The sequence below is a fragment of the Nicotiana attenuata genome, unplaced genomic scaffold (genome assembly GCF_001879085.1).
Source record: "Nicotiana attenuata strain UT unplaced genomic scaffold, NIATTr2, whole genome shotgun sequence".
Lineage (NCBI taxonomy): Eukaryota > Viridiplantae > Streptophyta > Magnoliopsida > Solanales > Solanaceae > Nicotiana > Nicotiana attenuata.
In genome coordinates, this window is record NW_017674837.1 from 26,434 (window position 1) to 49,675 (window position 23,242).

At 43.5% G+C, this 23,242-nt stretch overlaps 1 long non-coding RNA gene across 1 annotated transcript in view; it reads right to left on the reverse strand.

Moving 5' to 3' along the window:
- Positions 1-23,242, reverse strand: part of LOC109219333 — a 71,037-nt gene that overhangs the window by 22,592 nt on the left and 25,203 nt on the right. Inside the window, exon 2 of the long non-coding RNA XR_002066921.1 lies at positions 3,389-3,394. This is a non-coding gene — a long non-coding RNA (uncharacterized LOC109219333). The remainder of the gene's footprint in view (positions 1-3,388; positions 3,395-23,242) is intronic.

Consider the following 23,242-nt stretch of genomic DNA (forward strand, 5'->3'; position numbering starts at 1 on the left):
GACAAGTCCTGGTCCAACTGGACAGTGCTGAAGTCTAACACGTGAGCTAGATCGCCGTGATACCTCCGAAGCATGGACACATGAAAAACTGGATGCACGGCTGATAAGCTAGGCGGGAATGCGAGTCTGTAAGCCACCTCTCCCACTCGATCAAGAATCTCAAACGGACCACTGAACCTAGGGCTAAGCTTGCCCTTCTTCCCAAATCTCATCACGCCCTTCATAGGCGACACTCGGAGCAATACCCGCTCACCAACCATGAAAGCTACATCTCGAACCTTACGATCTGCATAGCTCTTTGCCTAGACTGAGCTGAACGAAGCCTATCCTGAATGATCTTGACCTTGTCCGAGGCCTCCTGAACCAAATCCGTACCTATCAACCGAGCCTCTCCCGGCTCAAACCATCCAATCGGAGACCGACACCGCCTACCATACAAAGCCTCATAAGGAGCCATCTGGATGCTCGACTGGTAGTTGTTGTTGTAGGCAAACTCCGCTAAAGGCAAGAACTGATCCCACGAACCTCCAAAGTCAATAACACAGGCTCGAAGCATATCCTCTAAAATCTGAATAGTCCGCTCGGACTGACCGTCCGTCTGGGGATGAAATGTTATGCTCAACTCAACCCGTGTGCCCAACTCTCGCTGAACTGCTCTCCAGAAGCGCGAAGTAAACTGCGTACCCCGGTCCGAAATGATTGATGCCGGCACACCATGAAGGCGAACAATCTCCCGGATATAAATCTCAGCTAATCTCTCGGATGAATAGGAGACTGCCACAGGAATGAAATGCGCTGACTTGGTCAGCCTATCAACAATGACCCAAACTGCATCGAACTTCTTCCGAGTCAACGGAAGTCCAGTAACGAAGTCCATAGTGATCCTCTCCCACTTCCAGTCGGGAAGTTCAATCCTCTGAAATAAACCATTAGGCCTCTGATGCTCATACTTAACCTGCTGACAATTCAAACACCGCACCACATATGCGACAATATCCTTCTTCATTCTACGCCACCAATAATGTTGCCGCAAATCCTGATACATCTTCGCGGCGCCCGGATGAATAGAGTACCTGGAACTATGGGCCTCCTCTAAAATCAACTCTCGAAGCCCATCCACATTAAGCACACAAACTCTCCCTTGTAATCTCAAAACTCCATCCGCATCTAAGGTAACCTGCTTGGCACCTCCTCGCTGCACCGTGTCTCCGAGGACACACAAATGGGGATCATCAAACTGCCGATCACGGATACGCTCCAATAATGAAGAACGAGCGACCGTGCAAGCTAATACTCAGCTAGGCTCAGAAATATCCAGCCTCACAAATCGATTGGCCAAAGCCTGAACATCCAAAGCAAGTGGCCTCTGACTGACCGGAATATAAGCAAGACTGCCCATACTGGCTGACTTCCTACTCAAAGCATCGGCCACCACATTGGCCTTCCCCGGATGATATAAAATGGTGACATCATAATCCTTCAACAACTCCAACCACCTCCTCTGCCTCAAATTCAACTCCTTTTGCTTGAACAAGTACTGAAGACTCTTGTGATCAGTGAACACCTCACACGCCACGCCATAAAAATAATGCCTCCAAATCTTCAATGCGTGAACTATGGATGCCAACTCCAAATCATGCACTGGATAGTTCTTCTCATGAATCTTCAATTGCCTCGAAGCATAGGCAATGACCTTGCCACCCTGCATCAACACTGCACCAAGCCCAACACAGGAAGAATCACAATAGACTGTATAAGGCCCTGAACCCGTGGGCAAAACCAACACCGGTGCCGTAGTCAAAGATGTCTTGAGCTTCTGAAAGCTCACCTCACACTCATCCGACCATCTGAACTGGGCACCCTCCTGGGTCAATCTGGTCATCGGGGCTACAATAGATGAAAACCCCTCCACAAACCGTCGATAGTAGCCTGCCAACCCCAAGAAACTCCGAATCTCCATAGCTGATGCTGGTCTAGACCAGTTCCTGACTGCCTCTATCTTCTTTGGGTTCACCTGAATACCCTCAGCTGATACAGCATGACCCAGAAATGCAACTGAACTCAGCCAGAACTCACACTTGGAGAACTTGGCATATAACTGACTATCCCTCAGAGTCTGAAGAACCACTCTAAGGTGCTGCTCGTGCTCCTCCTGGCTGCGGGAATACACCAAAATATCATCAATAAAGACTATCACGAACAAGTCCAAATAAGGACTGAACACTCGGTTCATCAACTCCATAAATGCTGCTGGGGCATTGGTCAACCCAAATGACATAACCAAAAACTCATAGTGCCCATACCGAGTGCAGAAGGCTATCTTAGGGACATCGGATGCCCTAATCCTCAACTGATGGTAGCCAGATCGCAAGTCAATCTTGGAAAATACCCTAGCACCCTGAAGCTGGTCGAACAAATCATCAATCCTCGGCAGTGGATACTTATTCTTGATCGTTACCTTGTTCAATTGCCGGTAATCAATACACATTCTCATTAACCCATCCTTCTTCTTGACAAGTAACACCGGCGCACCCCAAGGTGAGACACAGGGTCTAATGAAACCCTTCTCAAGCAAGTCCTGTAACTGATCCTTTAACTCTTTCAACTCCGGTGGGGCCATACGATATGGCGGGATAGAAATGGGCTGAGTGCCCGGAGCCAAATCAATACAAAAATCAATGTCCCTGTCGGGTGGCATACCCGGCAGGTTTTGAAAGGAAAACATCGGGTAACTCCCGGACAATAGGCATAGAAACAATAGGAGGGACCTCAGCACAGGAATCACAAACATAAGCCAAGTAAGCCAAACACCCCTTCTCGACCATACGCCGAGCCTTTACGTACGAAATAACACTGCGGGTAGAGTGACCTGGGGTCCCTCTCCACTCTAAACGGGGCAAATCTGGTAAAGCTAAGGTCACGGTCTTGGCATGGCAGTCCAAGATAGCATGATACGGGGATAACCAGTCCATCCTCAATATAACATCGAAGTCGACCATATCTAAAAGCAACAAGTCAACACAGGTCTCAAGACCCCCAATCACCACAACACAAGAACGGTGAACTCGATCGACTATAATAGAATCACCTACCGGTGTAGATACATAAACAGGAATTCTCAGTGGATCACTAGGCATGACCAGGTACGGTGCAAAATAAGAGGACACATACGAGTACGTAGACACTGGATCAAATATCACTGAAGCATCTCTATCACAAACCAGAATAGTACCTGTAATGACTGCATCTGAAGACTTAGCCTCTAGCCTGGCTGGAAGAGCATAACATCGGGGCTGGGCCCCACCACCCTGAACTGCCTCTTTAGGACGGCCGGCTGCTGGCTGGCCTCCACCTCTGGCGGCCTGAGCTCCACCTCTATGGCATCTACCTCCACCTCTAGCACCTCTACCCCCGCCTCTGGCTGGCTGGGCGGCCTGTGGAACATCTGGTGCCTGAATCATAGGACGGGGACCCTGCTGCTGCAGCTGAGCACCCCTCAACCTCGGGTAAGCCCTCCTGATGTGACCATACTCACCACACTCATAACATCCACCCGAATGCTGTATCTGAGGAAACTGAGGCCTGACCCTGGCGGCCTGAATGACCACCTCGGAAACTCTGAAGCGGCGGTGCACTGATGAGAGCCGGTGGTGCACTGTAAGGCTGTTGATCAAAATAGTGCGTCTGAGAACCTCGACCGCCTGAAGTACCATGAGAGACCTGGAGAGCGGACTGAAAGGGCCTAGGAGGATGGCCTCTACCACAAGAATTTCTACCTCCAGACGAGGTACTACAGAATCTGCCTGAATGACGGGGCCTCTTAGCCGACCCATGAGCACCTCCCTATGACAGAACCATCTCAACTCTGTAGGCCACATTGGCCGCCTCCTGAAAAGTGATCTCGCTCCCGGCCTCCTTGGCCATCTGAAGACGAATCGGCTGAATAAGACCATCAACAACCTCCTCGCCCTCTCTCTCTCGGTGGGAAGTATGACAAGAGCATGGCGAGCTAGATCAATGAACCTGGTCTCATACTGAGTGACCGTCATGGTGCTGAAGGCGCTCAAATTACCTCTGAAAGGCCTCTCGCTGAGTTATGGGGAGAAACTTCTCCAGAAACAACACTTTGAACTTCTCCCAATTCAAAGAAGGCGAACCGGCTGGTCTAGCTAAATAATAATCCCTCCACCAAGTCTTGGCGGATCCAGACAGTCGACAGGTAGCAAAATCAACTCTATTGGTCTCTACAATACCCATGTTCCGAAGAACCTCGTGGCAGCTGTCCAAATAATCCTGAGGATCCTCGGTGGATGCACCGCTGAAAGTAGTAGTGAAGAGCTTGGTGAACCTATCCAATCTCCATAAGGCATCGGCAGACATAGCTGCCCCATCACCGGCCTGGGCTACCACACCCGGCTGAGCTGCTCCAACTGGCTGAACTGCTGGAGTCTGAATCGGAGGAGCTATCTGCTCCGGAGTACGAGTAGCAGGAGTCTGGGCCCCTCCTCCAGCCTGAGAGACGGCTGGTGCTACAGGAAGCAAGCCTGCTCGGGTAACACTCTCCATGAGACCCACCAATCGGACCAGAGCATCCTGAAGAATTGGGGTAGCAATAAACCCCTCTGGGACCTGAGCTGGGCCCACCGAAAATGCTGGGGCTGGGGCCGGAACCTCCTGATCGAAGTCAACCTGAGGCTCCGCCATTGGTGCTGCTGCTCGGGGCTGAGCTCTGCTGTCACGACCCCAGTTCACCCTCCGTGAACATGTCGTGATGGCACCTAGTCCCTACAACTAGGTAAGCCTAACAAAGCGTAATTTATACAACTTGCGGAAAAACAAACTAAATTGCGAAAGCAAACAACTAAAAATTTTACTGTCAAAAGAAAGCTGTGTATAAGTGCCACTTGGCATAATACAACCCATATCACGAAATCCAAACAAACTCCCAAAACCCGGAAACTCACAGGAAACACAGGCTATTAGAAATGAAATACACTGCTCTAACTCCAGAATGTCTACACAACCGAAAGAAAGGAAGTCATATACTAAAGCTGGAATAAGATAGAGACTTTTGGTCTGCGGACGTGGCAGATATACCTCAAAGTCTCTTCTAGATCTCTCCGCCGCGAGGATAGTGCACCTGGGTGGAGGTGCCTGGAGCTGCACAATGAAAAACAATGCATAGAAGAGGTATGAGTACACCATAGCGGTACTCAGTAAGTGCCAAGCCTAACCTCGGTTGGTAGTGACGAGGAAGGTCAGNATATATATATATATATATATATATATATATATATATATATATATACAGCAGAATCGAAAATACAAAATAAGTAAACAATATGGGGGGGAAAGCATGGTGTGGGGAGATAACAGTATTAATGGTAAATTCAGAATAACAATCTAAGGGCAGCTTGGAATTTATAGTGGACAAGAAACCAATACCCAAAATATACACACTAGTATCAATGATTGTTGCGGCACGCAACCCGATCCCAATATTTAATAATACTGTTGCGGCGTGCAACCCGATCCATAAATATCCTTGTTGCGACGTGCAACCTGATCCCATTATTTAACAACATTGTTGCGGCGTGCAACCCGATCCATATCATTTAACATTATTGCGGCGGGTATCCCGATCCATATATATATAATTCAATGCACGACATCACCCTTCGTGCTTTAACACTCTTCCTCACACAATCAACAATCACAAACAAGGGCAAGGGAAAATAATACAACAAGAATAGAAGTCCCGGCAATGGCACACATCAACAATTTAAAGACCCGGCAAGGGTACAACATCAATAACCACTACCAGAAAATAGGCCTATGGGAACAGTTGTTCTGGCAACGGTTATAAAACCGTGGCAATAGAGTAGACACGGTAACGGTTACAACCGTTACAATAGAATTGGATGCAATGGGCACACTTTAGATACTAAACCGTTCCAGTTGACACTGAACCGTTACCATAGGTATTTTTTATAGGAACGGTTGTATGAACCGTCCCAATAGCCCTATTTGTAGTAACGGTTTTAGAAATTTTTATAATATTGGAACGGGTATTTTGTTCCCTCCTCGTTTTTCCCCCTAAATTTTACTAAACCCGCCAATATAACTCCTTTTTCCTTTTATTTATTATATATTTTATTTTAATAATTATAATAGCGAAATTAAAATTCCCAGTCGACACTTCCAAGGGCTCAGCTCTCAGACGCTAACTTCTACAAACTCGCTCTTTGCTAACCAAAAATTGCAAATCGTTGGTGAACAAGGATCTGAAGAACAAGCGATTATATGAAACCCATGTCCTAACTCCTAAATTCCCAAATCCCCAAATTCATTTATTTACCAAAAATCCCCAGATTTCGATTGCTAACCCACAACTCCCAAATCCCCAAAGTCCCAGAATCCATTTTTTCACTCGAAGGATCTGAAGAACAGAGGAATAGGTAAAGAATATTTCAATCGCCAGAAAGTTTCGACCCAAAATGCAATCAGTGAGAAAGCAACTTCAGGTAATTTTTCTTTTCTAATTTGGGCATTATCTTCCAAAATCGTTCTTTTTTTCATGTTGTTTGTTTGGTATGTTGCAGACTGCAGTCATGTACATTCATGCTGAACTTTTTATTCTAAAAATTTTCCAACTTGTTTGCTGGTTGTTCTTTAACGTTATTTTATTTAGTAGTATGTATCTGTCGATTGCTAGAAAACCTTTTCCTTATTGTTGGGATTTGCTCCATTGATGATTTGAGTATGTGAAGCACTGTTTCATAACTCATGTTCGTTAATACATAGACTCTCTGGACCCTTCATACCCTGCTTTCTCTTTCCCTCTTCTTTTTTTTTTTAAAGTGTGATGACGAGTGCATTTCTGTGCTGGAAATTTAACTTTCCGGTGAACTGTATTTTCTAAGAGATTAGAACATAGTTCAGTGATTTTAATGATACAAAAACTGGTTTTGTTGATTTTACTGATGCGACGAGTAAACTACTGGCGAGTTGGGTTCTATAAAAGAACAATATAGTCGATTCAATCCCTAATGTTGCTGAACCACCAGCCAAAAATAATATGTGGGGTTTCCCACATGTCCACAACACTAATCTGACTGGTTTCTTAATTGGTTCCTTGTTATGGGGTTTATTTAATTTGGGACATTAATTACTATATGTTCAGAGCAGGTTTTAGAATTTTTTTAATTTAATAATGCTATTCTGTATTGTTTCATTTTTATTACAAAAAAGTAGTATGTCAAGCACAGCTGTTCAAGTTAGCCAATGAGGGTCGACTCAAGCCCAGAGCTTGAGAATTAAGTCAGGATTTCTTTCAAAGTCATGACTTTTAGTTTCTTGCTATGTCCTGTTTCATAGTGTCATCCTGTGTGTTTAGTTACTTAGGATTGAATACTAGTAATGTTTTTCTCTGTGCTTTTGTATGTTACAACATTAAGAGGGATACCAACTTTCTGTTTTATTCAGTTACAAGTCAAATGTATGACTTTGTTGTTGTAGGCTACATGAGTGAATGCCACGTTCCAATTTCAGAAATATTACTTTTTTGTCCTTTAAATTAATGAACTTAGGATCTTCTTGATGCATTAGGTTCACTAAAATAGCTACTGCAAAGTCATATTACACATTTCCATATCTACAGAATCTTCAATGCTACACTTTGAAAGCTGGTGCATCTCTCTGTATTATCAGCTCCAAATTCGAGACAATAAGTCCAAAGTCATACTATAAGTCTATGTTTTCAGCTTATTTGTCTAGATCTTTGGTTAATACATGAGAGTGAATAAATATATTCATCAACCACCTATACTGAACAGTCTTAATTAAAAGTACAGACTGCTGATAATAACTCAAGCATATTCCGCAATATATGACTGCTTTGTAACAGTTGATGATAATTACTTGTAAGAAAGAGCAGAAAAACATAGTTTCACTGAAATAATGCATTTGGATTGCTGGATCGCACTAACTAACAGAACCAAGTCTTCAAAAGAAACGAAAAAACTAATAAAACCATGTCCTATTGGCGATTGCAACAGTTCTGTTACCTATCTAGTCAATCGAGCCAGAGGTTTTGCGCTTTCTTATCCTGTGTGTACTGTGTTTGAATTGTGAGAGTACTATTGAAATTGTCAAATCTACCGGTGCTACTCAGCTCTTCTTCAATCATTTATATGGTCAGTTCTGTTTCTCTACAAAAATAAATTCCCTTTTATAGTATTTATTTTGTTTGACTTGATTATTCTTTTCCTATTTTTTATGTTGTTGTTTAAAAGTTTAATATATTGTTATGGGATGGCTTTAATTGAGATTGATGCATGTTGTATGTCCCTTAAGAATAAGATAATGAATTATCTTCTATGCAAATAATAAATTATTGGCATATGCTTTCATAATTAACTAATGAAAGTTAGGTACAGTGCTTGTATCAGAATCATAGTAATCTGGATGGATTTGTTGTATTAAACACATTACATATCCTTATTATTTGATATGATAGAAACAGAAAAGGTATTGCTAAACATTTGTTGTACTAAACATATTACATATCCTTAAAAGCAGTGGTCAATGTCAAATTAATATGCTTTCGGTTTATTTGTTAGTTTTATTGATTTACTTTTATCGTATAGGATATCTATGGATAATGGTGATAAAAGTTGGATGAATGTCCTGAGATGGACGGATGAGTATATCCGTGGAGTGAATGATTTTCTGGATAAGGCATTTGAACGAGCCGCCCAAGGAAATGAAATATTATGCCCTTGCAAAAAGTGCATGAATCGCTATTGGCATTATAGAAATGTGGTGGAGGATCATTTGGTTGTTCATGGATTTACTGAAGGTTATACCAAATGGGTTTTCCACGGGGAAGGATTTTCCTCGAGAAATACACCTCATCCAAGCAATGATGACGAAGAATCTACCATTCGTGACGATATTCATGGACTACTTCATGATACATTTAGAAATATAGAAGGTCAGGCAGGGGATGAAGGAGTTGGGGAAAGACTATTTGAAGATGCAAAGAAGTTATTCAAATTACTGGAGGAAGGAAAACAAGAGTTATATCCGGGGTGCGAAAATTTCAGTAAACTGAGTTTCACTATTCGGTTGTACTTGCTTAAATCCATGCATGGGTTGAGTAATGTGGCTTTCTCAGATTTGTTAGAGTTGCTAAAAGAGGCATTTCCCTTTGCTCACGTACCAATATCCCTATGGCAACGGTTTTGCTGTCTGTTGGAACGGTTTTCCAACCGTTACCGTAGACCAATTTTTCAGTAGTGAACCAACAACATCTCGGCAAGGGAATAAATCATCAACTCTTATCTTTCTTTCACTTTCATCTCATAGTTCACATTATCAATTGAGCCAGTGCTCCAAAGAGTTACTTATCTCATAAACCCTCACAATTTGTATTTCGACCCGAGCCAATGCTCCACGAAGTTTCAATACCACAATTTCTTTCACAAGGTCTTTACAACATATAGAAGTCATCAATTAAGCATGGAAGGCATATTAACAAACAAACTATTCGCAAAGTAAGGACTCACGGTCATGCTAGACACCAATGTATAGATACTCGTCACCATGCCTATACATCGTACTCGACAATTAGCAAGCATCAAATAAGACTCAACCCATATTTCCTCAATCTAGGGTTAAACCAAACACTTATCTCGATGCCTTGAATTCCACTCAAACCTCAACTATCGCTTTACCCCGTGATTCCACCTCCAATCCGCTCGAATCTAGTCACAAATTACTCAATTACTTTAATAAATGCTAAATGAATCAATTTGAATGCATAAAAATGACTTTCCCAAGTTTTTCCAAAAAATTCCAAAATCGCCCCCGGGCCCATGTGGTCAAAACCCGAGGTTCGAACCAAAATCCGGTTGCCCATTCCCCCACGAACTCAAATACGCAATTTGTTTTAAAATCGGACCTCAAATTGAGGTCCAAATCCCCAATTTATAGAAAACCTAGGTTCTACCCAAAACCCCCAATTTCACCCATGAAAACCATTGATTTTAAGTTGAAAACATGTTAAATGATGATAAAGATCGAAAGAAATGAGTAAAAACCAACTTACAAATGATTTGGAAGAAGTCTTGTTCTTGGAAAATCGCCCAAAGAGTTGTATTTTGAAAGTGGGGTGAAAAATGACTTAAAATTCGACTAAGTATGAAATATGCTGGGCTGCAGTTATCGCAATTGCAAACAGGGGTTCGCAATTGCGAACCCCGACCAAATTATGGGAATTGCGAACTCTAGTTCGCATTTGCAAACTCAGGCCTATCAGGGGACCTTCGCATTTGCGAACCCTGGACCTTCGCATTTGCGGAGAATGATTTCGCATTTACGAACCAGCCTTCGCATTTGCGTGAGCTGGACCTTCGCGTTTGCGAATACTGGCTTCGCAAATGCGAAACCTGCAGATCAGAGATACCAGATTTTTCAAAAAATGCAAAAATGCAATCCGACACCTACCCAAAACTCACCCGAGCCCTCGGGGCTCCAAACCAAATATGCACACCACCTCAATAACATCCTACGGACTTACTCGTGTGATCAAATCACCAAAATAACATCAAAAACAACGAATCAAACCTCAAAATCACAAATTTTTCCTCAAACCTCATAGACTTTCAAATTTAGAGTTTTAAGTCCGAAAAACGCCAAACGACGTCCGATTTCAACCAAACTTTACAGAAAGCGCTTAAACCATATATAAGACTTGTACCGGGCGCCGAAACCAAAATACGGGCCCGATACCACAGTCTTTTCATCAAATTTCATTTTCATTTTCCTTAATCATTTCCAGAAAATAATTTCACACAAAAATTCATTTCTCGGGCTTGGTACCTCGGAACTCGATTCCGGGCATACGCCCAAGTCCCATGTTTTCCTACGGACCCTCCGGGACCGTCAAATCATGGGTTCGGATCCGTTTACCCAAAATATTGACCGAAGTCAAATTTATTCAAATTAATATCAAAATTTAGCATTTTTCTCACAGAATTCATATTTAAGCTTTCCGGCTACGCGCCCGGAGTGCGCACGCAGATCGAGGCAACCCTAAATGATGTTTTCAAGGCCTCGAAAGCACGGAATGAGTAAGAAAACAGGTGATGACCCTTTGGGTCGTCACATTAGGATATGAATTGAAATTTTTGTGTATGAATTGAACTTTTAGGATATGAAATGAGCCTTTAGGATATGAATTGGACTTTTGTGGATATGAGTTACACCTTTAGGATATGAATTGGACTTTTAGTTTATGTATTGGAATTTTAGTTTATAAATTGAAATATTAGGATATGAATTGAACTTTTGTGGATATGAGTTGAACCTTTAGGATATGAATTGAACCTTTAAGATATGAACTGGACTTTTAGTTTATGTATTGAAATTTTAGTTTATAAATTGAAATTTTAGGATATGAATTGAACTTTTGTGGATATGAGTTGAACCTTTAGGATATGAATTGGAATTTTTTTTAAGTGAATCCACTAGGCATTGTGCCTAGGGCTGATTTTTATAGGCAAAATATATAGTACAACAAAATTGGAGGGGGACCTGAACCTTACCTCCACATATAAAATGAAAATGCACTTGGTCATCCACATATGGAAGCCAAGTGGCACCTGAACACTATGGTATGTTAGACCTATAAGGAGGAACCAATTGCCTATCCAACAATGATAGCCAACTGGTGGTACAAAATACAGTTTTGGTAAGCCTAGGTCAACTATACACAAAAGCATAAGTAAACCTATGTGAGCAAAGAAAACGGATAGTAATATTTTCTTCCCATGTACAACATGTACTACATACATTACACATGTAGAAAAAGTCTATGAAGGGTGGTACATAAACCACATCAAAGAGAGGGACTATCTTCCACTTAGCTTTGACATTGAGGTCAAGGAAAGCCGAATGGAAGATAGTTGACAAAAATTCTCTAGGTAGAGATGAGCTGTGCTGCTGCTGCCAGGTATATTTGACAGAAGAGAGTGGGCCAAAAATTGAGCCTTTTCCTGATGTAGAAATCCAGTCTGTGAGTGTTGAGCATGGTAGAGCATCTGATGCATAAGGGAGCTCCTTTTGTGTGCACAGTTGTTCCTGCTGGGTTGACTAGGTAATAGTGTTGGTCTGTAGCTGTGGTTGTTGGATCTGCGTGTATGTGTGTGTGTAGATGAACGGAGAGACTTGGCTCAACTGATATAGTTTCAGCAGAATGAGCATTGGAATTGCTGATACCACTGACTGAAACTGTACCAGTTGATCAAGGGAGCTCCCTGAACCTGCAAAATGCAAAAAACCTGTTAGTGAAAGGGGGCTCAATCTCCAGGTTCTTGTGGATTCTGGAGATGAGTCTGGGGAAAGGGGAGCAATTGGGATCCCTAATCTATACACAAAAGCTGAGTGCAGGTTCTTGTGTTGACTGCACTCGGCTTTATTGGTGCTCATGGTGGAAGAATCTTTAAATAAAGAACCATGACTGCAGGTATAGAGGAACCTGCAGTACTGATGATGACACTTTGGTTGTTGTGGTTCTTTGGGTTGAGGGTGAGATGTGAATGAGAGGAGTGGGCTGATGCAATATACGGAAAAAAGGTAAAGGAGTTCCTGCAGTTTCGTCAATATCAGAGGGTGCTGTTTGTTGTTGCTGATGCAACTGTGTGATGGTATTTCTGTGAGAATGGTGATTGGTTATCAACTGGTTTGGTTCTAGGAAATTGAACATCGGGGATGTTAATACCATTCCCAGAATCCATACCAGTTGAGAGACAAAACAGGGAGCTGCTCCTAAGTTTTTAGGAAATTTTGCAGTTTCTGCAGGTGGATCTGCAACTTTCTACAGTTTCTGCAATTTCTGCTGCAGCTGTGTGATGCTGCTTCTTTGGGGCTGATGATTGGGAGTCAAGTGGAATGCTTCCAGGAGAATGAGCATGAAAAATGCTAATACCACTCCCATAAAGTATACCATTTGAACGGGAAAGGATGAAGGGGACAAACATGCAAAACTGTAACGACCCGGCCGGTCATTTTTGGAATTTACGCCCCGATCCCCTATTAACTGCTTTCCCCAAGTTTATTTCTGCTATTTTGATTTGGCGGTAAGTTCGGTTTTGAGTTTCGGAGAGTTTTGGGACACATAGTCCCTAAAGGAGAGCTTAAGTGTTGGAAAATGGTCCATAGTCAGAACAGTGTGAAGAGGGCCTCGGAACGGAAATCCGATGGTTATGTTAGCTTCGTTAGGTGATTTCGGGGTTGGGAGCGTGTTCGGAATGTGTTTTGGAGGTCCGTATCTAATTTAGGGTTGAAATGCCGAAGTTTGAAGTTTTGAAGTTTTCCGTTTCGATAGTGAGATTTTGATCCGAGGGTTGGAATGGAATTTCAGAAGTTGTAGTAGTTCCGTCATGTCATTTGGGATGTGTGTGTAAAATTGCAGGTCATTCGGACGAGGTTTGGTTAGGTTTTTTATCAAAAGCGTGTTTTGAGAGAATTTGAAGTTCTTAAGCTTAAATCATTGGTTAATTCGAGTTTGCGACGTTGTTTTAGGTGGTTTAAGGACTGGTACAAGTTTGAATGATGTTATGGGGTATGTCCGTAGGTTTGGTTGAGGTACCGGGGGCCTCGGGTGTGTTTCGGATGCTCAACGGGGCATTTTAGAGTTGTTAAAAATTGCAGGTTTTTTGGCTTCAGCTGTTGCAGACTTTTTCTTCTTCGCGATCGCGGCCCCTTTCTCGCGATCGCATAGTGTAATCTTGGAGGAGGACCAGTTTCTTCTACGCGTTCGCGAAGCCCTATCATTTCCCCCCTTCGCCTTCGCAACCAGCCCTCGCGTTCGCGTAGTGTTATTTGACGCTGAGGGTTGTGCCTATTCTTCTTCATCGCGTTCGCATGACTCTAGTCGCGTTCGCGTAGCTTTTCCAGCCCAGGCCTTCGCGTTCACGTATCATTCAACGCGTTCACGAAGGGAAATTTTACAGCCTTCATTTTTCCGTCTTTGCGAACGCGTGACTCCCCCCGCGTTCGCGATGCATTAAATGTCTGGGCAGATATAAACATTTCAAAACGAGGGTTTAGCCATTTTTACCAAAACTCTAGCTTCGGGAGCTCGGATTTGAGAGAGATTTCGAGGGATTTTCAGGGGAAACGATTGGGTAATGATTCTAAGCTCCTTTTTGCTCATAACCCACTAATCTAATCACGAATTCCTCTTCTAATTTCGGATTTTTGAATGGAAAATGGGTAAAACTTCATAGACCAAATTATTGAGTTTTGAGTGGGTGTTTGACCTCCGATTTGAGAGATTTTTATATGGTAGACTTGTGAGAGTACGAGGGTTCTGAAAATGTTAATTTCATCCGATTCTGAGACGTTGGACTGAGGGGCGTTTTGGTCATTTTACCTAATTTCGCATCTTAGCTTTGAATTAAATAGTAGAATCAGTTGTTTGAGGTGTTATTTATGATATGTAATTGTATTGAATAGATTTGGACCATTTGGAGTCGGATACTCGTGGCAAAAGTGTGATTTCGAGTTGATTTTGGAGCCGGTTCGAGGTAAGTGGCTTGTCTAACCTTGTGTGGGGGACCTTCTCCCCTTAGGATATGATACTTGGTAATTGAATGCCTTGTACGTCAGGTGACGAGCGCGTACTTAAGCTAATTGTTGAAAAATCCAATTTTACTTTAAGTACTTAAACTGAGTTCCTTCCTTACTACTTTATTCTACATGTAAACTATATCCTGTGTTAGTTTAGAAGAGCATGATTTGTTGAATTAATTGCCTATTTGCTTAAACTACCTTAATTGCATTTTGTGAAGCATGTTAGGCTAGAATTTACTGTTTACTCCTTACGGACTTAGTTTTATTTTGATGTCCTTGAGCTGTTGTTGTGTGTTTTTAAATTGGGACTACGGGACGGCATCCCGGGAGATCCCCTGTGCGTAATTATGGACTGGATTGAGGTGCGGGATACCAAGAGATCCCTGGAACGTGTATTGAGGATACCAAGAGATCCTCGGGATACCAAGAGATCCCTGGCATATGTATTGAGGATACCAAGAGATCCTCGGGATACCAAGAGATCCCTAAAGTGAATATTGAGGATACCAAGAGATCCCGATTATTTATCTTGCTGTGAGGGGGTATTTCCTTGTAGATGCTTTTATCTCTGTTTCCGTTATTGCACTATTATTATATTGTGTAGATCTTTATTATCGATTCTTAGTTTTACTGCTTATGGTCCTGTCATTCATTATGTATATATATATATTTATCTCAGTAGGGCCCTGACCTTCCTCGTCACTACCCAATCGAGGTTAGGCTTGGCACTTACTGAGTACCGCTGTGGTGTACTCATGCCCCTTCTGCGCATATTTTTCATGTGCAGATCCAGGTACCTCCACCCAGGCGTATCACCCTCGAGGCGGAGAGAGCTAGCAGAGACTTCGAGGTACATCTGCTGCGTCCGCAGACCAAGGAGTCTCTATCTCATTCTAGCTTTAGCAGTTAGCTTTCCTTCTTACTGTTGTTTTAGACATTCTGGAGTTAGAGCAGTATACTATTTTCTGTTAGCTTGTGTTCCCATGAGTTTCCGAGTTTTGGGATGATATTGTAGACTTCCATGGTATGGAATTGTATATGCCAAGTGGCATCTATACACCGTATTTTCTTTTAACTGTTCATAGTTGAATTATTATTTTCTGCAAGTTATTTGTTTTCCGCATTTTAGGCTTACCTAGTTGTAGAGACTAGGCGCCATCACGACATGTTCATGGTGGGTGAACTGGGGTCGTGACAAAAATAGAAAACAGTATTAGTGAATAAAGGAGCATTTTGGCTCAATTTTTTGGAACTGTTGTGTTTGAGAGGGGGTTGCATATCTTCTGGGTTGCTCCTATCTGTTTGGTCAAGGGGATGTGGGTATATGGTTATATCTGGTGGTCTTGAGTGGTGAATGGAGAAGAATTGGGGTGTTCCTTTATGAGATTGGGTGTGTGTGTATGTGTGTGCTGTGTTGTGCCTCACATGGTAGGTTTCCAAGTGAGTCATTTCCTCTTTCCCTGTATATCCTACTTCATTCCTATGTTGTGATTTCAGGAGGACGAGCATGTATGCTAATACCACACCCTGAAATAGCCACAAAGGAATGTAAGGTTCATAAGGGAATGGAACCTGCAAAAAAGCACAGAGAATTAGTAGATAAGTCTGAGCTGGCTGATTCCAAAACTGGTGCATGAGGTATTTCATTTGGACTGGTAATTGGGACCCCTTTTTTGATGATGTTTCAACCATAACCATTAGATGTTGAAGAGGAGCTTGCATTTTGATAGGATACTATCAGTATGTTGGTTTTCTTGTGCCTGAAAGCTGGGGTACCCAATTGGTCATGGAGAACTTGGCCTCTGATGTGGGTTGGGAGAGAGGAGGCAGTGGTGAAGTTTGTTAGAATGTTGAGGTCATGGCTGAGTTTTGAGAGGGAGTCAGCAGGGTAGTTCGCTTCTCTATACACATGAGAAGCTATGAATCCCTCAAATTGAGAGCACAGAAGCCTTAGGTGGGAAATCTTTTCTTTCAAAATCCATGGAGAATCATTATCCTCTGTCAGCCACCTAACAAGTAGTGCAGAATCTGCTTCTAAATGAACTCTGGGAATTCCATTGTCTAAGCACCATTGAACTCCTATCCTGGCTGCTTCAGTTTCAGCATAATTGTTGGTACCCTCCCCCAAAGGAAAGGCCATTGCATGAATGAAGTGGCCCTGTTGATCTCTAATGATGACACCTCCTCCAATCTTTCCAGGATTTATCATAGCACTTCCATCTGAATTGACCTTTACAAAGCCCTTGTCTGGCTTAATCCATTTGACTTTGGTTATGGTAGTGTGATGCTGAATGTTTTCAATGAAGGGGTAGAGTTCCCCCCAGTTGAAAGGCCATTGGATGCCAGGGAAATTGGACCTTAGGAGTAGGTTGATGTCTGAGTTGATGGAGTAAAGGACCCTAGTTAGGGAGGTGTTTTTTGCTCCATACTTGACAATACATCTATTTTTCCACAAATTCCAACAGATGATGATGGGGAGGGTATCTAGAATGAGCTTTTGCACAGAATTACAGGCCCTCATCATCCACCACTTCATAAGGAGCAACCTCAAAGGCAGGTTCTCAGTTTGGATGCCCACATGACACCCATATTTTTTCCATATGATCCTAGCAAAGTTCCCAGAACTGAAGAGGTGTTCCACTGTTTCCAAAGCATGCATAGAGCAGCATACACACCTGGTGACAGTTGGACCACTAAAGATTTGCACTCTGTCATCAGTTGGGAGTTTGTTTCTAAGGGCTCTCCACAAACAAAAGGACCACTTAAAGGTTTTTTCTTATGCCAGATCCTCCTATTTGTGAAGCTTTGTGGCTTTTTCTTTCTGATGAGATCCCATGAAGGGGTACATGAGAACTTACCCCTGACAGTAGGCATCCAGATAGGTTTATCAGGGAGATCAGGGTTGTAATATATATATGTCTGCATGATCTCTGATATTTTGTGAGCTGGTACAGTTCCATTGAGCTTTTGGAGATCCCAGTGACCTTCATTCCAGAAATTGGACACTGATGTGTTGCCAGGTCTGCCCCCTTCAGTTCTGCTGAGTGCAAGTGGCCCAGAGCCAAGCCAATTGTCCCACCAGAAACTGCATTTCCCATTATGGAGCCTCCATTGGATTCCTTTTTCTGCTTCTTTCTTATTGACCATCATTCTTTTCCATGCTTGTGACTAGCCTGAATTCCATTTCTTGGATATTGGATTTGATATTTGACAGTACTTTGCTTTTAGGAATGAACTCCAAAGAGAGTTTGCTGTTCTGAAATGCCACCATTGCTTGAACTCCATGGCTTTACATGAGTCTTAAATGGTTCTGAAACCCACACCACCTTTATTTGGAGGGAAAGATAGACCATGATGCCCAGTGATACTTGTGTTTGTCCTTATTCATTCCCCAGAAAAAAATGGCTGTCAACCTTTCAATTTGCTTCATGACAGTCTTAGGAGGGGACACAGCTGAGAGGAGATGAATTGGTAGGGATTGGAGGACATATTTGATCAAGGTTGCCCTGCCTCCATAGGAAAGCATTTTGCCATGTGTCACGACCCCAACCCCGGTCGTGATGGCGCCCAACACAATGCTAGGCAAGCCCGACCACTACAACACTCTCAACCCTCGTACGAAGCTCATTACCAATTAATAGAGTAAAATTTCCAATTTAACATGATTACATTCCGTGATAACAGTAAAAATAGTGCGGAAAGCCATAAGAATACCAATACAACTCCCAAAAGATCGGGTGTCACGATTCGAGCCTCTAAATACAAATGAGTAGCAGCCTATACATGTGAAGTCTAGAATGCGGAAATAAAAGGGATAAGGGGAGAAATCGGGTCCTGCGGATGCCAGGCAGCTACCTCAATAACTCCGGTGACAGTCTGGACAGCAGCAAAAACACTTCTACTAAGCCTCCGGGATACCTGTATCTGCACACATGGTGAACGGAGTAAAGTGAGTACTCCGACTCAGTGAGTAATAGCAATAAATAACGACCGAGGATAAGAAAACCCGTAAAAGCACTAAGCAGTTCTATATCAAAGCAGTAAGAACATTTAAACAGCAACTGAATGAAGAAACCAAATAAAATCCTTTAAGCCAGTACTCAAATCATTTACTCCTCACGATAACCAAAATCATAATTATACCGCTGCGGCGTGCAGCTCGATCCATATAGTATACTGCTGCGGCGTGCAGCCCGATCCATATATATATATATATATATTACTGCGGCGTGCAGCCCGATCCAATAATAATAGTCGACTGCGCTCACTGGGGTGTGCAGACTCCGGAAGGGCTCCTTCAGCCCAAGCGCTATACTACTGCGGCGTGCAGTCCGATCCATATAAATATACTACTGCGGCGTGCAGCTCGATCCAATAATATACTGCTGCGGCGTGCATCCCGATCCGTATAAATATATATATTGCTGCGGCGTGCAACCCGATCCAATACATATCAAATACCCTCACAATGGGGTTCTCAACCCCTCTCGGTCAATATAAACTTAGCCCCTCTGGCATACTAAGATAGGATAGGGACTCCAGCCCACATGTTACTCTAATTTTTGGTTTAGCTATTTAGAGCCAGTTCGTATTTTATTAAGCGGTTAGAAACATGACTGAGGGTATGATTTTTACCGAGTAAAGTGAGGTTGATCAGTACAAATACCCCTAAGGGTTCTACAGGTCGGCACAAGGCCCCAAACATGGCAACTAGCCCAAACTAACATTATATTAATTAAGTCTCAGTCAAAATACAGTAGAATCAGCAATCGGGATGGACCAAGTCCAAATCCCCAGCATTAATAGACCCCACGCTCATCATGCGTCGTGTGTCTCACTTCAACTTAGCACTACGTTGTGCAAATTCGGGGTTTTAAACCCTCAGGACATCATTTATAACCATTACTCACCTCAAGCTGGCCAAGGTCCTAGCTCGCTATGCCCTTGCCTCGCAAATCAACCTCCTTGTGCGTAGAATCTGGTCAAAACCATAAGGAATACATTACAATAGGCTAAGGGAACATAACCCAATCGAAAAGACTCAAAAATTATCAAAAATCACGAAGTTGGCAAAACCCGAGCCCGGGCCCACTTTTCGAAAAATTACAAAATTCACATCAGCGGATTCCTCGTCTCGCCACGAGTCTTTACATATCAAATTTACCAAAATCCGAGCTCAATTGCTCCCTCAAATCCCAAATTTTCATTTCGAAAGTCAAGCCCTAGTTCTTCCAATTTTACTCAAATTTCCATGAATTTAAGGGTTGATTCTTCAATAAAATGATGTTTCTAAGCCATAGGACTCACCTCCAATCGATTCCCAGTCAAAACCCTCTTTAAACCTCGTCAAAAGCTCTCAAGGATACTCAACAATGGAGGAAATGGGACTTGGTTCGTGGATGAAATGTTATAAAAAAAACCCTTCTGTCCAGCTATAATTTCTTCTATGCGATCGTGGCCCTAGGCTCGCGATCGCGATGAGCAAATTCCCAAGGCTTCAAAAACGTTCTATACGAACGCGACAGGGGCTCCGCGATCGCGATGCTTCACTTTCCAAACCTACGCGAACGCGGCTCATGTGATGCGAACGCCATGAGTAAAATATGCTGGCCCCAAAATCCTCTTATGCGAACGCGGGCTATACCACGCGAACGCGAAGCTTCCGCTTCCAATGCTATGCGAACGCGTCCCAATGACTGCGATCGCGAAAGCCAAATCCCCTCTGCAATAACTGCTGAAAACCTGCAACTTTTAAGAGCCAAACTTGGTCCGATTGACCATCCGAAATTACCCCGAGGCCCCCGGGACCTCAACCAAAAGCACCAACACATCCTAAAACATCATTCAAACTTGTTCCAATCATCAAAACACATCAAACAACGCTAAAACCATTAAATAACCTCGGATTCAAGCCTAAGTTTCTTAAAAACTTCCGAAATACGCATTTGATCAAAAACCCAACCAAAACACCTCCGAATGACCTGAAATTTGGCACACACATCCAAAATCACCTAACGAAGCTACTGCAACTCTCGGAATTCCATTCCGACCCCCGGATCAAAATCTCACCTACCAACCGGAATTCGCCAAAATACTAACTTCGCCAATTCAAGCCTAATTCTACACCGGACCTCCAAAATCAATTCCGATCGCACTCCTAAGTCACAAATCATCCCCCGAAGCTAACCGAATCATCGGAAATCGCATCTGAGCCCTCTAACTCAATAGTCAACATCTGGTTGACTTTTCCAAAACAAGCCTTCCTTAAAGAGACTAAGTGTCTCATTTCCATCTAAAACCAATCCAATTCGACTCGATCACCTCAAATACCGATAATGAAGCATAGAGAAACATGAGATGGGGGAAATAGGGCGGTAACTCACGTGACGACGGGCCGGGTCATCACATCCTCCCCAACTAAAACAAACGCTCGTCCTCAAGCGGGTCAAGAAACATACCTGGAGCTATAAACACGTGAGGATATCTGCTCCGTATCTCCCGCTCGGTCTCCCAAGTAGCCTCCTCCACGGGCCGACCTCTCTACTGCACCTTCACTGAAGCTATATCCTTTGATCTCAACTTCCGAACCTGACGACCAAAAATAACCACTGGCTCTACATCATAGGTCAAATCACCATCCAACTGAACAGTGCTAAAGTCCAATACATGAGACGGGTCCTCAACATACTTCCGGAGCATAGATACATGAAATACCGGATGCACGCTTGACAAGCTGGGTGGCAAAGCAAGCTCATAAGCCACCTTCCCAATCCTCCTAAGTACCTCAAAAGGCCCAATGAACCGCGGACTCAGCTTCCCTTTCTTCCCAAACCGCATAACACCCTTCATGGGTGAAACCTTCAGCAAGACCTTCTCACCAACCATATAAGACACATCTCGAACCTTCCGGTCCGCATAACTCTTCTGACGCGACTGTGCTGTACGAAGTCTCTCCTGAATCAGCTTCACCTTCTCTAAGGCATCCTGGACCATCTCTGTCCCCAATAACCTAGCCTCACCGGGCTCGAACCAACCAACAGGAGATCTACACCGCCTCCCATACAACGCCTCATACGGAGCCATCTGAATACTCGATTGATAACTGTTGTTGCAGGCAAACTCTGGAGCGGCAAAAACGCATCCCAAGAACCTCAAAAATCAATAACACAGGCACGCAACATATCCTCCAATATCTGAATAGTACGCTCGGACTGCCGTCCGTCTGAGGATGAAACGTTGCGCTCAACTCCACCTGTGTACCCAACTCCCGCTGAAACGTCCTCCAGAACTGAGAACTGAACTGAGTACCCCTATCTGAGATAATAGACACTGGAACTCCATGCAATCGGACAACCTCCCGGATAAAGATCCCTGCCAGCCACTCCGAAGAATAAGTAGTACATACTGGAATGAAGTGCGCGGACTTGGTCAGCCGATCCACAATCACCCAAATCGAATCGAACTTCTTCAAAGTCCGAGGGAGACCACTCACAAAATCCATAGTAATCCTCTCCCACTTCCACTCGGGAATAATCATCCGCTGAAGTACACCGCCCGGCTTCTGATGCTCGTACTTAACCTGCTGACAGTTGAGACACCGAGCTACAAACCGCACTATATCCTTCTTCATCCTCCTCCACCAGTAGTGCTGCCTCAAATCCTAATACATCTTCGCGGCACCTGGATGAATAGAATACCACGAGCTGTGGGCCTCCTCCAATATCAAATCCCAAAGCCCATCCATATTGGGCACGCAAATCCGGCCCTGCATCCTCAACACGCCATCGCTATCAATGGTCACATCCCTGGCATCATCATGCTGAACCCTGTCCTTAAGGACAAGCAGCGGATCATCATACTGGCGCTCTCTGATATGGTCATACAAGGAAGACCAAGAAACAACACAAGCCAACACTCGACTAGGCTCTGAAATGTCTAATCTCACCATCCGATTGGCTAAAGCCTGAACATCAACCGCGAAGGGCCTCTCCCCAACTGGAATGTACGCCAAACTCCCAATGCTAACCGCCTTCCGGCTCAAAGCATCGGCCACCACATTGGCCTTCCCCGGGTGATACAAAATGGTAATATCATAGTCCTTGAGTAACTCTAGCCACCTCCGCTGCCTCAAATTAAGATCTTTTTGCTTGAATAGATGCTGAAGACTGCGATGATCGGTGAATACCTCACAGGATACTCCATACAAGTAGTGCCTCCAAATCTTCAAAGCATGAACTATGGCAGCCAACTCCAAATCATGTACAGGGTAGTTCTTCTCGTGGGGCTTCAACTGACGAGAAGCATATGCAATAACTCTACCCTCCTGCATCCACACACATCTGATCCCAACTCTCGAAGCATCACAATATACAGTGTAAGAACCTGAAGCTGATGGCAATACCAACACTGGAGCCGTGGTCAAAGCTGTCTTGAGTTTTTGAAAGCTCTCCTCGCACTCATCCGACCACACAAATGGAGCATCCTTCTGAGTCAACTTGGTCAAGGGCGATGCAATGAGAAAATCCTGAACAACGGCAATATACCCTGCCAACCAGGAACTACGAATCTCTGTGGCTGAGTCGATCTAGGCCTACTCGTGCAC